Source organism: Elephas maximus, chromosome 7 (genome assembly GCF_024166365.1).
Source record: "Elephas maximus indicus isolate mEleMax1 chromosome 7, mEleMax1 primary haplotype, whole genome shotgun sequence".
In the NCBI taxonomy this organism is placed as follows: Eukaryota; Metazoa; Chordata; class Mammalia; order Proboscidea; family Elephantidae; genus Elephas; species Elephas maximus.
Window position 1 is genome coordinate 78,758,776 of NC_064825.1, and position 17,467 is coordinate 78,776,242.

Below are 17,467 nucleotides of genomic sequence, written 5' to 3' on the forward strand. Positions count from 1 at the left end.
TTAGGGTTAGTGGATACAATGAAGTAAAGATTTCAAGGTGAGGGTTTCTAAACAAGTCTGGGAGATTAAAACTGTCATTTGATGCTATTAAAATGTTGAGTAGTCTGTTTAAATAGGTTTTCTCAAAGTGCCTAAAAGCTGTTTATATAAATAGATTTTCAGAAATTTCCTGAAACAGCAATACACTTATTTCTATCTTTGATTTTCCCAAGAAGCAAGTTTCTCAAAATAGTAATGTTATGTCAGGTAAATAGTAAGTTATATGGCAGTAGATGGTTTAGGTTTTCAGTGTCCCCTCACCCAACCACTAGCCTCTGTAATCATTTTTAATCCAGAACTAATCAATAAACCATTAATATCTGGGGATAGGAGCCCTCGTGGTGCAGTGGTTAAGAGCTCGGCTGCTAACCAAAAGGTCAGCAATTCAAATCCACCAGCTGCTCCTTGGAAACCCTATGGGGCAGTTCTACTCTGCCCTACAGGGTCACTATGAGTTGGAATTAATTCGATGGCAATGGGTTTTATCTGGAGATATGATCAACCAGATCTTGTTTCCCTTCCTTAAAACTCAAGTTTTCTGTTTTATTTGATCCAAGGTCATTTTTTGGACCCCTTGATGGGGCAGCATCTGCACGGCGGAATTTAAGATTCCAGAGGTAAAGTATCTGAGCACTGCCAACATAAATAAATACTAAGGGGAAGATTGTGATCAGAGTTTATAGTACATTTCTCAGACAGGAGAGTGCCTAAATTAATTCAAGAAGAGAGATCTCATCACCAATCTAAAGAGTTTACAGAACAAGATATGGAGTGATTAGCCCAATTTTATAATCTTATTCTTTATCTGTTTGCATCCCAAATCTTCTCAATAATATTTAAGAATTCACAAAGATGTGCATGGATGTAACCACAGATTCTTTCTCTAAAACAGCACATGTTCCCATCAAGGTAGATAGACAGCTGCTGTCAACTCAACTCCAACTCATGGTGACCTTATGCACAACAGAACAAAACACTTCCCAGTCCTGTGTCATTCTCACTAGTGTCGGCATGTTAGCGTCTATCATTTCAGTGATTGTACCAATTCATCTCATTGAGGGTTTCTCTTATCCTCATTGGCCGTCTACTTTACCAAGCATGATTTCATCCTCCAGCAATCGATCGTTCCTGATGACAACATTCTATCGTGATCCATAAGGTTTGAATTGACTAATTTTCGGAAGTAGGTCACCACGCTTTTCCTCCTAGCCTGTCTTTGTCTGGAAGCTCTGCTGAAACCTGTCTACTGTGACTGAGCCTGCTGGTATTTGAAATACCAGTGGCATAGCTTCCAGCATTACAGCAACATAGAAGTTATTATAGTAAGAAAAAGACGGACTGCTGGAGGGTTGCCTTTGAAAGTTAATACTGCATCTAAAACTTCTCTATTCTGAGCCTACCCAATTCATGATCCAATATGATGATAATTTTAAAGTATTTAGCACATTATCTACCTTCCTGCTGTTCTCTAAGCCATAGGTTACTGGATTCTCTCTACAATGTGGGCTTGTTACAAAGCATGAAAGTGAAAAGACTTGAACAGAGAAGAAACAATTCAGAATTCAGTTCCCAATTAAGGCTCAGTTTTTCTGCTTCTTTAAATTAACCAGTGATTTATTTTATCTGAGAGTGAAAACTGATAGGTCAATATGGGCTCTGTATGATGTTAGGAACTATGCTGAAAGCAGGTATCAGCTTACCAAGGTAATAAGTCCCCGTATAGTTTCCAGGTAACACCCAGTAGGCTTTAGAGCCACAAATCCAACCAGTCATTGGAGTCACCCAAAGATCTATTTCCAGGCTAAATACCCTTAAAGGTTGCTATATAGTATTGTAACATTTTTTATGCTCCTGATGCTTAAGCTCTTCAATTTTGGCTTGATTTAGAAAAATACATCTAAGTCAATGTCTAAATTATGAATATCCTTTTTGTGCATAATGGAGTTCTCAGGAATATCAAGGAAGAGAGCAGCAGGACAGCATTTAATCTAGTAATTTCAGCAGCACAGCAAATCCCTTCCTGTTAAGTTAGTGAGAGTCATATACCAAAGGAGAGATTAAGGTCAATTAAGGTTTTAGGGTGACAGTTATGGACTGCCACATGAGAAATGCCTGGAGTGACTCACCATTTGAGAGATTTCTTGACTCCAAGGAAAATCTTGTATAACAGCAGTAGGGTTTAAGATTATTACAGCATCCCTATTCATTAAAATTTTTTTTTTTTTTTTTTAAGTAAGGCATAGTTTAACATTTAAACAAATGTTTTTTAAGTTTAAGGGTAAAAGAGGAAATTGGGCACTTGATTCTCTCTCAGAGGTACTGAGGTACAGTAGAAACCTTACTCAAATATATTTAAATTACACAAACAGAATCTCAATACAAACATTTGACTGTACAAATATGCAAAACGTGGTGAATATTTATATGGTAAAACTGTGAAAGATTCCTTTTTTCTAAGATACTTTACATGATCTACAATGTAGAACTGGATGTTAATGAGACCTGTGAAGAAACAAATGAGGAGGCCATATATAGGAATATAATTTTGGAATAATAATAACCCAGCTCATTTAGGCATAGGGATATATAATGATCTTAGACAACATTGGGCTATTGTTGAGAATAATTTTGGGAAGACAAAGTTGATTTCATGCAGCATAATATAAATAAAAAATATAACAACAAATGATAAAGGCTTACATCCATTGAGCACTTACTATTCTTCATGCATTCACTAGGCACTTAAAAAAAATTACCTTAATTTTCTTATTTAATCCATCTGTATTGTGGATACCATGAAACAGATAATTTTGTTGCGGTGTCCAACACATTTGTGAAATGTGGGAAATGTAATACCACTTCCTGCTGGGTTTTTCAATTCATAACAATAATGATGATAATGATTTAAAATTGACTGATTATTTTGCTCTGAATTACATTATTTGATCCTCATAACCATTTTCTGGGCTGGATAGGATAAGTACTGTTTTATTCATTTAATAAATCAGTAAACTAAGGACCCAGAGATTTCAGATGTTACGTTTACCATGTATTAAAGTTCCATGTGTGCTTTGGTATATTTCTAGTCTTTTTATTTGATTTTGTTGGTCTTTCTGTTCACCCATGCTTTGTTACTACTTTACTTAATTATAGAGGCATCATGGCATATTCTAATAACCAGTAGGACTACTCCCCCACTGTAGCTTTCATTTTCAATGTGTCTGTAGCTATTATTCCATATTTATGTTTTACACAACTTTAGTATCAACTTGTCTAACATCATTAAAAAATCTTATTTTTTTTGAGGGAAAATCTTGTTAAATTTTATAAACTGACTTACAGACACATATTTATCAGGTTGAATCTACACAAAAAAAGAGATGATTTTCCATTTGCTCAAGTCTATTTTGTGCCTTTCAGAAGCGTTTAAGTTTTTTTTTCTATAGATTTTTCATATCACATTTTAAGATGATCCCTTTGTATCTTAGTTTCTCTGTGGCTGTTGTGCATGGTGTTTTCGCTACCACAATATCATATAAATTGTTATCCTTTGGGTTTACGAATGTAATCAGTTTATGAATACTAATTTAATATCCTGAAAACTTACTAAATTATTTATTGTTTGATTTCCACTTGTCATTGATGCTGTAATGATTTCCAGATATTTTAATCATATTATCTACAAATAATCAGGTTTTTTTTCCTCTCAATTTCTTGTGTCTTTAAATGATGTCTTTTGTTTCATTGCACTGACTCTTTCTACCACTGTGTTAAAAGGTAGTAAAGGACAGAGTACTAAATCATATGCCTTGTATATGATCTCAGTAAAAATGCTTGTAGTGCTTGTCATTGAATAAGATGTTACAATTAGTACAAAGTCATAGCTAACTCCCTGTCTATTCTGATTAAAATAGTGCTCGTTAACTATTTCCTACTGTTTTTACCTAATGGTGCTGTAAGGGTAATATCACAAGTGGGTGACTTTACAGAACAGGAATTTATTCTCTCACAGTTCTGGAGGCTAAAAATCCAAATCAGGGCCTCAGGCATGGCCATTTCTTCTGTGGGCTTCTCTCTTAGTTTCTGACGACTGCTGTTGATCCTTGGCAGTGCTTGGCTTTCTTTGATATTCATTTGCTTTTGTCTTCCCCCATGTGAGTGTCTCTGTTTCTCTTCTGCTCTTTTTTTTTTTTTAACTCAGAATGATTAGGTTAAGGACTCATTCTATTCTGGTTGTTGATGTTGTTGTTAAGTGCTGTTGAGTTGATCTCATCTCATGACGACTTTATGTAACCCAAAATAAAATGTTGCCAGTCCTGTGCCACCCTCACAATCATTGCTATGTTTGAGCCCATTGTTGCAGCCACTGTTTAAATCTGTTTCACTAAGGATCTACCTCTTTATCACTGACTGTGTCCTTTACCAAGCATGATGTACTTCTCCAGCAATTGGTCCCTACTGATGACGTGTCCAAAGTAAGTGAGACAAAGTCTTGCCATCTTTGCTTCTAAGGAGCATTCTGGCTGTACTTCCTCCAAGACAGATTTGTTAATTCTTCTGGCAGTCCATGGTATATTCTACATGCTTTGTCAATACCACAACTGAATGCATCAATTCTTTGCTCTTCCAAATTTGTACCACCGGGTTGACATGTTTGATCATTTGATTATGGTGTTATCTGCCAGGTTTCTTTACTATGAATTACTATTTTCCCCTTTTTTATTGATAACTAATTTGTGAGGGAAAATTTTGAGACTATGTAAATTTTTCAATACATTCATGATTATGTTTTGGTGCTTAAATTGACCCACATTTGGCCACTGTGAACTCCTTCAGGCCCATTCTCTCTTTTTTTTTTTTTTTGGTATATTCTCATCATTCTTTGAGTACTTCCTTACTTTACGTCCCAAGAAGAAGTTTCAAGTTCATCTTACATATATATTTTTCCACCTCAACCTCAAAATATGCCTTTACTAGGAAGTGTTCTTGTACCTTTTAGTGAAGAAAGGGGCTTAGAAACAAATATATGAGAGCTAGTTTTTTTTTTTTTTAGTTGTGCTCATTGCTTCTGAAATTTCTCAGTGGACACAGATCTAAGGAAAAAAATATAGGCACACACACGCACTAACCTATACACATATTCCACATACCTACATGTATGTGTGTGTGTGTGTATATATATATATGTCAGAATCAGCTCGAAGGCAATGGGTTAATGGTTTATATATATTCACATCCTTTTACACACATATACATATATTCATGAGGTTTTCACTGGCTAATGCTTTTCAGAAGTAGACTGCCGGGTCCTTCTTCCCAGGAATGCTGGGAATGAAAACTCGAAGAGGAATGGTGTTGCATTCATGGTCAAAAAGAATGTTTCCAGATCTATCCTGAAGTACAACGCTGCCAGCGATAGGATAATATCCATACACCTACAAGGAAGACCAGTTAATATGACTATTATTTAAATTTACGCGCCAACCACTAGGGCCAAAGATGAAGAAATAGAAGTTTTTATCAGCTGCTGCAGTCTGAAATTGATTGAACATGGAATCAAGATGCATTTTTATTACTGGAGATTGGAATGCAAAAGTTGGAAACGAAGAAGGATCGGTATTTGGAAAATATGGCCTTGGTGATAGAAACAATGCTGGAGATCGAATGATAGAATTTTGCAAGACCAATGACTTCTTCATTGCAAATACCTTCTTTCACCAACATAAACGGCGACTATATACATGGGCCTCACCAGATGGAACACACAGAAATCAAATTGACTACATCTGTGGAAAGAAATGATGGAAAAGCTGAATATAATCAGTCAGAACAAGGCCAGGGGCCGACTGTGGAACAGACCATCAATTGCTCATATGCAACTTCAAGCTGAAACTGAAGAAAATCAGAGCAAGTCCACCAGAGCCAAAATATGACCTTGAGTATATCCCACCTGAATTTAGAGACCATCTGAAGGATAGATTTGACTCACTGAACACTAGTGACCGAAGACCAGACGAGTTGTGGAATGACATCAAGGACTTCATCCATGAAGAAAGCAAGAAGTCAATGAAAAGACAGGAAAGAAAGAAAAGACCAAGATGGATGTCAGAGGAGGCTCTGAAACTTGCTCTCAAACGTCAATCAGCTAAAGCAAAAGGAAGAATTGATGAAGTAAAAGAACTGAACAGAAGATTTCAAAGGGCCTCTCAAGAAGACAAAGTATTATAATGACATGTGCAAAGAGCTGGAGATGGAAAACCAAAAGGGGAGGAACACACTTGGCATTTCTCAAGCTGAAAGAACTGAAGAAAAAATTCAAGCCTCGAATTGCAATAGTGAAGGATTCCATGGGGAAAATATTAAACGATGCAGGAAGCATCAAAAGAAGATGGAAGGAATATACAGAGTCATTATACCAAAAAGAATTAGTCAATATTCAATCATTTCAAGAGGTGGCATATGATCAGGAACCGATGGTACTGAAGAAAGAAGTCCAAGCTGCTCTGAAGGCATTGTTGAAAAACAAGGCTCCAGAAATTGATGGAATGTCATTTTAGATGTTTCAACAAACAGATGCAGCGCTGGAGGTGTTCACTCATCTATGCCAAGAAATATGGAAGACAGCTTCCTGGCCAACTGACTGGAAGAGATCCATATTTAAGCCTGTTCCCAAGAAAGGTGATCCAACCGAATGTGGAAATTATAAAACAATATCATTAATATCACACACAAGCAAAATTTTTTTGAAGATCATTCAAAAATGGCTGCAACAGGGAACTGCCAGAAATTCAGGCTGGTTTCAGAAGAGGATGTGGAACCAGGGATATCTTTCCTGATGTCAGATGGATCCTGGCTGAAAGCAGAGAATACCAGAAGGATGTTTACCTGTGTTTTATTGACTATGCAAAGGCATCTGACTGTGTGGGTCATAACAAACTATGGATAACACTGCAAAGAATGGGAATTCCAGAACACTTAATTGTGCTCATGAGGAACCTTGACATAGATCAAGGGGTAGTCGTTTGGACAGAACAAGGGGATACTCACTGGTTTAAAGTCAGGAAAGGTGTGTGTCAGGGTTGTATTCTTTCACCATACCTATTTAATCTGTATGCTGAACAAATAATCCAAGAAGCTGGACTATATGAAGAAGAACGGGGCATCAGGATTGGAGGAAGACTCATTAACAACCTGTGTTATGCAGATGACACAACCTTGCTTGCTGAAAGTGAAGAGGACTTGAAGCACTTACTAATGAAGATCAAAGACCACAGCCTTCAGTATGGATTATGCCTCAACATAAAGAAAACAAAAATCCTCACAACTGGACCCATGAGCAACATCATGATAAACGGAGAAAAGATTGAAGTTGTCAAGGATTTCCTTTTTAGTTGGATCCACAATCAACAGCCATGGAAGCAGCAGTCAATAAATCAAAAGACACATTGCATTGGGCAAATCTGCTGCAAAGGACCTCTTCAAAGTGTTGAAAAGCAAAGATGTCACCCTGAAGACTAAGGTGTGCCTGACCCAAGCCATGGTATTTTCAATCACATCATATACATGTGAAAGCTGGACAATGAATAAAGAAGACCAAAGGAGAGTTGATGCCTTTGAATTGTGGTGTTGGCAAAGAATATTGAATATACCATGGACTGCCAAAAGAATGAACAAATCTGTCTTGGAAGAAGTACGGCCAGAATGCTCCTTAGAGAAGGATGACGAGACTGCCTCTTACATACTTTGGACATGTTGTCAGGAGGGATCAGCTCCTGGAGAAAGACATCATGCTTGGCACAGTACAGGGTCAGAGGAAAAGAGGAAGACCCTCAACAACATAGATTGACACAGTGGCTGCAACAATGAGCTCAAGCATAACAATGATTGTAAGGATGGCGCAGGACCAGGCAGTGTTTCGTTCTGTTGTGCATAGGGTCACTATGAGTCGGAATCGACTCGATGGCACCTAACAACAACAACATATGCATAGATATTAAATATTCTTAATCCATACTTTTGCCTCCAATGTAAACCAACAGTAATTTTCTTCTGATATTTGTAATTCTCTTCTCCAGCAATGAGAAATCTCTCTGTTATTATCCTCAGTAGAATCTGTACACATTTTCATCTGCACAAGCCATTTTTGCTGTTCTTCATTCTATATATCTGAGCTTCCATCTATTGACCTATTTCTTCAGACCAAAGAACCTCCTTTAGCATTTCTTGTAGTGATGACCTGAGGAAGACTTAGTTTTTTCTCTCTCAGTGTCTCTTTTCTCTCTTTCTGGGACTCCATTTACCTATATATTAGATTGCCAGATTTTACTTCATAGAAGTCTGACATATTCTTTGTGTTTCTGCATATTTTTTATACAAAATGTAGCAAAAAAAAAAAAAACTCTGTTTTTATTATATCTCCTTTCTGTAAAATGAAGTCTGGGTGATCATCACTACTTAAGTATTTAGGAGAAATCAGATGCTTAAGTATCCATCTATTGATTGCAAGCATTTTCAAACGACCTGCATCATGACTTTAAAGTAATCAAAGCTGTTATTTTGTGTGTGGTTATTCTACTTGAGGGAAGGAAATTATGTTACTGCCACTGGGTATCCCCCACTGTGCCTAGGCTGGTGAGCAGCTGCTCAGAGATTTTTTGCCAATTGCTTGTGTGTTCCCTGCTGATCTCACCATTTAATTCTCCATCTCCGCAGGGTCTACTACAGTCTCACATTAAACAAGTTCCAGACAGTAAGAAAACAATGTAGTATATTATGTGCATTTATATTGGTAGTTTTTTTATTAAAAATACTTATTATACAGACAGCATTGTAATATCAAAGATCAAAGGAAAAATATGTAGTAATTCCACCACCTGATCAAATCTACCTTATTTCTTTAGTGCAGTCCAGCCCTTACTGGTATGCTCTACAATTTTACATAGCTACAAGTTGATAAAAACTTTATACTCAACATGGATTGCATTTTAATTGGACAGTTCTGAATGTCTGTTCTGTGCATGGCACCTAACTATAAGCTGAGGCCGGAAACTTATGGAGAAATTAAATTAAGCAATAAGCACATTGAGATGACCACTGAACACAAATTACTAAAGGCTGAAAAATATCAATGTAAAATGCTGGACTTTTCTGTAATAAAGGATAACGTCCTTCAATTTGAGGCTTTGACAATATGAAGCTATGTGTATTTTATTCACTTAGGATTTTAATGAAATTTGGAGAAAATGCAGCTGAAAATGGAAGAGATATCAGTTTCAAAGTTGGGTGGAAACTATTTTGAATCTGGTAATGCGCTGGCATAAAGGTTAAGAAACAAAACAAGATACTCCGATAAGAGTTAAACATCATGATAAATTTACTTGGTTTCTTATTACTTGCTCTCTCCTCCCAAAGTAGACAATTCAGGTTTCAATCACCACATTTTAAAGTGAGGGTCAAAAACAACATCAATAATACTAAAGTTCTTCTCCACTGTAACATTCTACCCACTGCTGTCGAGTGGATTCCAACTCATCGCAACACTATAGGAGACAGTACAACACTGTCCCATAGCATTTCCAAGGCTGTAGTCTTTACTGAAGCAGACTGCCACATCTTTCTCCCACAAAGCAGCTGGTGATACTACAATGAATAAATCTAACAGTGTGTCCTACAGGACCTCAATAATTGAATCAGTTTCTAAGTCATCTAGAATTTTACTCAGACTTTGTCAGGTATACCACCTAAGTGTTCTTTATATGTGGAAAAATATCTAATCTTTATTTACAGAAACCACTCACAAGGGGGTAGATTATTTTTATCCCATCTTAAGATGTAGCATAAATGTTCTCTATGATAATACAATAAATTTAGCACTAATCCTACTCTAGTGGCTACATGGAGGGTTTTCTTATGTCTTTTATGCTTAGTCACTTCCTGAACGTTTAATGGAAAGATAATAACATTCGACAGGAAGACTTCAAAACACTGAAATTAGTTTGGAAGTCTCTTTTACAATTTAATGTATATATCTCAGGTTACTAAAAATATTTATATCCCAGGAGTCAAAAAATCATGCAGATTCAAGGTAATACATGCCAAATGAGTACCATTGCTACAAAGATGCGATTGTTTGCTTGCAAAGGGAGAATACAAAAATGACACTGATGCAAAGATTAACAGTTAAAATTTACTAAGCATAGATTATTGGTCATTTACCATGGTAAGTGTTGTCATATACAATACCTTATACTCAGAACAGCCCTATAAAATTGCATTATTCTCATTTAGAAATGAGAAAACAGGGTGCTGGTCAGGTTAAAACATTACCGAAAATTTCATAGGAAAGTGATGGATCTGAATTTCACATCAGATCTATCTGAATTCAAAACCCATATTATTTTGGCTCTTACTTAAAAATTGGAACTTTTTCTGCTGTTAACAACATTGGAGGCCATACTGGGGGAAGAACCACCCCAACCTTTCTAATTAATTAGCAGTATGAGTTACGCTTGCTCATAGAGCACTAGAGACTAGATTAATCTTGATCTGTTATCAAATTTAGTCATTAACTTTCAGGGAATTGAATAAGTTCTGCCTTCGAAAGCACTATCAATTTATTTACTCATCATTCTTGATCTTATGTGACCATATAGACATTTTAGAGTTTATAAAATGTTGTTATATAAGTCTTCTGATTTGAACCAGGCAACAATTCTGTGACAATGAAAAGTAGGGGTTCTGACCATCATTTAACATAGGCAGTAACAGAGTCTCAGAAAGGCAGAGCAGCAATTAAGACTTCGATTTTCTTGAATCAAGTTCACTGATTCTTAACAACATCACATTCAGTGGTTACATTTTTAACATACACATTTAAAATTCTGGGTTATAAATTCTGTGAGAGATTTTCTATTCTCAAGGAGTTTACAGTTTTCTCACCTATAAAGTGTACCATGCTTTGACCTCCTGCCATAAGGTCTTCTAGATCCCTGCAGGTGGAGCATTGACCTCCATCTTCTATGGTCCTTCTCCCAATCTATGTATCTCCTACTCCTGAAGGAACCTCAGATTTTATTATAAAAGGTGCCAACCAGTAGTCATATCCTCAAGGAAACCTTATCTATGTTCCTAGCATTTTGCCAAATATCCTTTCTCATTATACCATAAACTTTTCTGCTTCAGCAATTATCACACTTGTGATTTTACACTTATTTGTGGAGATATTGAATTGATGTCTGTCTTCCTACTCTACCCCCATAATGTCATGACCCTCTATCAAGTTCATCTTGTGATGTGTGGCCGTCATCTTCCATACCACTCAGAACTTTGCTTGGCACAGGGTGTATGTTCAATAAATATTTGTGAAATTGAAATGAAAAGTTATTTATTTTTAAATGTCTTAGAAGTAATTTAATAAGGTGTGCATTTTAGACTAAATCAGGATCCAGAGCTAGTTTGTCTGTTACAGATGAGATGATCATTGTACCAGGCATCAATCTGCAAGAGAAGATTGCAGAAGATTCAGTGTAGTTTTCTGTTGTCTTGTTTTTAGCTCTACCCCAGGGGTAAGATCTGAGGCCTTTAAAGAAGCAGGAACTTTTTATCTTTCCCCTCATGCCTGAATGAAACACAGAGAGATCTTACACAACAAGAATATAAACAGACTTAGTTACTTTCTTGGAGTCTTCTGGGATAAACATATTTGAGCATGCAAGACAACAGAGAAATAAAATCAGTAGCAACCATATGGTGGTATAATGAAAAGGTTCAGAAAGACGTGTGAAAGCCATGCAGTGTACTGGTCAAGCAGTTGTAGTAACTAATACCTCTTAGTGATAAACTCATATAGAAATACATGTGAGACACTGCTTGTGGATTTTTAATCCTGTGCCATCCTCACAATCTTTGCTATGCTTAAGCCCATCGTTGTAGCCATTGTGTCAATCCATCTCACTGTCTTCTCTTTCACTTATCCTCTACTTTACCAAGTATGATGTCCTTCTTCAAGGACTGGTCTCTCCTGATAATCTATTGGAAGTATGTAAGACAATGTCTCACCATCCTGGCTTCCAAGTAGCATTCTGGCTGTACTTCTTCCAAGACAGATTTGTTTGTTCTTTTGGCAGTCCATGGTATATTCAATATTCTTCTTCAATCTTCCTTATTCAGTATTCAGCTTTTGCATGCATGTGTAGCAATTGAAAACACCATGGCTTGGATCAGTAGCACATTACTCCTCAAAGTGGCATCTTTGCTTTTTAGCACTTTAAAGAGGTCTTCTGAAGCAGATTAACCTAATGAAATGTGTCATTTGTTTTCTTGAACGCTGCTTCCATGGGCATTGATTGTGGACCCAAGTAAAATGAAGTCCTTGACAATTCCAATCTTTTCTCCATTTATCATGATATTGTTTATTGCTCCAGTTGTGAGGATTTTTGTTTTCTTTATGTTGAGGTGTAATCCATATTGAAGGCTGTGGTCTGATCTTCATCAGTAAGTGCTTCAAGGCCTCTTCACTTTCAGCAAGCAAGGTTGGTCATCTGCATATCACAAATTGTTAATGAGACTCCCTCCAATCCTGATGATGCATTCTTCTTCATATAGCCCAGCTTCTTGGATTATTTGCTCAGCATTCAGATTGAATAAATATCATAAAAGAATAAAACCCCGACACACACCTTTCCTGACTTTAAACCACACGGTATCCCCTTGTTCTATTTGAACAATTGTCTCTTAATCTGTGTACAGGTTCCACATAAGCACAATTAAGTGTTTTGGAATTCCCATTTTTCCCAATGTTACTCATAGTTTGTTATGATGCATACAGTCAAATGCCTTTGCATATTCAACAAAACACAGGTAAACATCTTTCTGGCATTCTCTGCTTTAAGACAAGATCCATCTGACATCAGCAATAACATCCCTTATTCCATGTCCTCTTCTGAATATGACTTGAATTTCTCCCAGTTCCCTGTCAATGTACTGTTGCATCCACTTTTGAATGGTCTTCAGCAAAATTTCAGTTGTGTGTGATATGAATGATACTGTTTAATAATTTCCACATTCTGTTGGATCACCTTTCTTTGGAATGAGAACAAATTTGGACTTCTTCCTGTTGGTTGGTCAGGTAGCTGTCTTCCAAATTTCTTAGCATAGATAAGTGAGCACTTCCAACACTACCTCTGTTTGTAGAAACATTGCAATTGGTATTCCATCAATTTCTGGAACACGGTTTCTTAACATTGCCTTTAGTAAAGCCTGGACTTCCTCCTTCAATTACCAACTTGCAGATTTGTTGATGGATAGTCACTACTGTTAAATAATTACTCAACTGACAGCTCGGAGCACCAGAATAAAATTAATCAGAGACTGCAAGTACCATGAAAATGTATGCTAACGAAGTTTAAGTATTAAAAAAGAAAAAAAAAAAACCCTCTATAAAATTAAGTTTGGCTAATTAAAAATAAATAAATAAATGACACCTGTATATATCTGAGATCGCTGGGTGGCACAAATAGTTTGCACTAGACTGCTAACCTAATTTCATCATTACTTTTAAATATTTCATATAAAGAAGTAAAATTATATTCAAAATCCATTTACTATAATACTAGAAATCTCAATACAACACTTTTCTTCAAAGAAAAAGAGCAGTTAAGTTTGAAAATGAATTTCACTCTTGAATTATTTTAAGATCAAATTAAAATTTTGTATTGGCAAATAAGAATGGCACAATGAAAGAAAAAGTGATAAATATTTTCTGCCAATTGTTACCTCATACTTGTACAAAATGTATTGCTAATGACTATCAAAAAAATGAAAACACTGTTTATAAATATTCTGATCAGGAATTGTATCTAACCACATAAGTGAAAAATCAGCTATAAAAAATACATATTTACAGACACAAGCTCAAGTTTCTCATTAAAAAAAAAAATCAAATTATTTTGTCTTCTTTCTACTCACACAGTATAGAAAAAAAAAAGTGGTAACTTCTTTCACCAGGTTTTATATAGACACTCCAGCCCTATTTATTTTAGTCCATATTTTCAATCAAGTATGCTTTCCTATGTGGACATAAAAAAGTATATTTATGGTTAAATCATTGAGAAATGCTGAAATACTGTATACTCTTTGTGGATTGCCTAGAAAATGAAAGCAGGTGTGATATTTTCACAGTTGACAAAGTTCCAAAGTGCTCCAAACTCAGCTGAATAACTAAACTTCAGATAGTACTGTTAAGAAATCATGCCAAACTATTTTCTCTGAAATTTAATGTAAAATAAGAATGTAAATCATTTAGAAAAACAAAGCATGTAAAATTTAAAAAATGATAAGAAACCTTAACATTTCTTCTGAACCAACTCAATTTTCTTGGTCATCTCGAAATGGGCCATCTCGATTTAATAATGTTTGATGCTATAGATTTTAAGATTTGAGTAGAGAAAATGTCCTCTTTATTGAAGTTCAAGAGATAAGTGTTAATAAGTTTCACCAAAATGAAAAGTTTCACCTAAATATACCTCAGTGAATATGACTCTAATTTATCATCCAACTGTGGACAGTTCTGAGAGTGAAAGGTGGGTCCGTAAATAATCATGCCGTGATGATCCACATGGACCTGTGAAGTCCTGGGCAAACCAGGACATATGGTTTCCCTTGTTTTAATTATAATAATAGTAACAGCTATAATTACTCCATGCTTAACAGATCTGCTGTGTAAACTGCAAAGGGCACTATTATTTATAATATGTTGTATTCCAGATGTCACTAAATGCTGCCTTCTAGAGTTTTTCCAAGTGGTGGGCCCAGTCCTTACTCTATGCTAAGCACTCCCTCAAATGCTTTACATCTATTGTTCATTCTTCATAACAATTCTGAGGTAGGTGTTCTTATTATAAGGTCAGGAAAAAAATAATGAGCTTACATCAACCTGTCCAGAATCTTAGCACTAGTAAGTGATGGAGCTGGTCTGAACACAAGAAATTTGCCACTATATTCCATGCTTTTAACCATTATTAAAAACCAAACCCATTGCCTTTGAGTCGATTCTGACTCACAGAAACCCTACAGAACATAGTAGAACACCCCCATAGGGTTTCCAAAGTGCAGCTGGTGAATTCAAACTACCTGCCTTTTGGTTAGCAGCTGAGCTCTTAACCACTGTGCCACCGGGGCTCCTTTTAACCATTACATTATACTTTTTCCTAGTAACAGACATACTGAAGAAAAAATGTTACTAGGGAAAAGTATAATGCAAAATTTTAACCCTTACATTATACTTTTTCCTACTAACATTTTTTTTTTTCTCCAGTATATCTTTTTCTGTACTAAATGCAGCCTCTGAGGGTATAAACATTTGGGGATTCAGTGTAAAAACCAAAAATCAAACCCATTGCCATTGAGTCGATTCTTACTCATAGCGGCCCCACAGGACAAAATAGAACTGCTCCTGTAGGGTTTCCAAGGAGTGGCTGGTGGATTCGAACTGCCAACATTTTGGTTACCAGTTGAGCACTTAACCACTATACACTTTCCCAGAATTTATTCCATTCAAATCACTCCCATTTATTAGTTGAAAATATACATGCAAATCATACAGAAGTGGGTTGGGAACCTTCACAAAGAGTAGTTTGAAGTGACAGACTGTGTAAGTCAGAGCTTCTCTTTTAACATTTTTATTTTGAATTTTAAAACAAATCACATATTCTCAGAATTGTATTCATGTGTTTATTATTCAAGCCCTATGAATTCTGACTGAATTAAAATTAGATTCAAAACTTCTCTCCTTCCACATGATCACTGACAATAGTTTGACCTAGTAGTCACTACCTAATAATCTAAATGTACTCTCCCTGAAATACTTCCTTTTAAAAGGGGAAGATAAGTTGATATCAGTTCAAAAATTAGGTTAAAGGTGAAGTAAATTGTATGTTTAGGCTCCCTGAACCTACAATGCTTAAAATGAAAATTGAAATATTTAAATAGTTTACTTTCAAACCAAAACCTAAATATGCAAATCACTCAAAGGAAGAGTGGATGCATAATGGAAAGAGAATCCAATCTCTTTGCCTTCGAGTAGATTCCAACTTACAGCAACCGTGTAGGACAGAGTAGAACTGCCCCGTAAGGTTTCTAAGGCTGTGAATCTTTATGGGAGCAGACTGCCATATCTTTCTTCCACAGAGCAGCTGGTATGTTCTGAACCACTGAAAAGACAGTGGCAAGTGGAAAAGGAAGTCAATGAATGTACTAAACCTAAAATATTTATCATGATTATGGTTCATTTTTCTTTTATTCAGCTCTTAAGAATTCTATAGAATATGGTAATGCAAAATTGGTGTGACATGGTGAAATTAAGTGTTAACAATATGCATCAATCTCACTAAAAAGTACTACCTTCAGAAATTAGTGTAATATTATTTTATATGTCATTGTTATTTAAAGAAATACAACTCAGGTTGCCAGGTTAATTATTGAAAACAAAGCAAAACCAAAATAATAAAAACAAATAAAAACTTAATAGTTGTAAGTTGCTCTTCGAATAGAGTCATAATTTTCTCCAGAATTGTGAAAAGGTAGTAAATGTGGAGAGCAAATGGATTTGTAGAAATCAAATTTACCTCTGAAGGTGAAAGGTAAAGTCTCTGAAGCTATGGTAAACCCTTTATCAAAACAATGTTGTATATTTTTACATTAGAATTCTAACATGCTCACATTCAGAAAATTATTTAGTTTCTTCTTGATATATGTTTTTGATGTGTATATATATGTGTGTGTTTTCACAATAATTCATGTAGAAGAATTCTGATTTTCTATATATAGGTTCAATTTACTACAAAGCCTCATTTGAAGTTTTTTTTTTTCCCCCCTGTCTTTCTATGCTTATTTTTATAACGGATTAAGCCAAGGGTGCTATGCGCTTACTGCTACCTAGAGTTACTTTTTCTCTATGGAAATAAAAATAATTTATTGTCATCAATGAAAATCTAAACTACTTCCTTGGAAGCTAAACCTCATCCATAGCAGTTTTCAGTACAATTTATTACGTTTAAAAAGGTTGTCAGTAGATTCTGAAATTTTTATTACCCAGAGAATTGTTAGAACAGATAACCATGTGGTTTGCAAAGTAAAAAAAAATACTACTGTATTTATTGTTGACCTTTTAGAGAGTGTTGGAAATAAAGACTAGTGCCATCTGGGTAAGCAATGCCATATCCCTCCAAACGACATTGTTTATGTAGATACATTCAGTCTTTAGATCTCTTCTGCCAAGAGTAAAACATAATCAGGAAAATTCTACGGCAATGTAGCTTTGTTTATATTTTTTCTCCCAATTATTGTGTTGATTTCTTCTGGCACTTTTCCCTTTTAATGTCACCATAGAACTATGCCATTATAACCAAAGGGTATTGCTTTTTTAACGCAA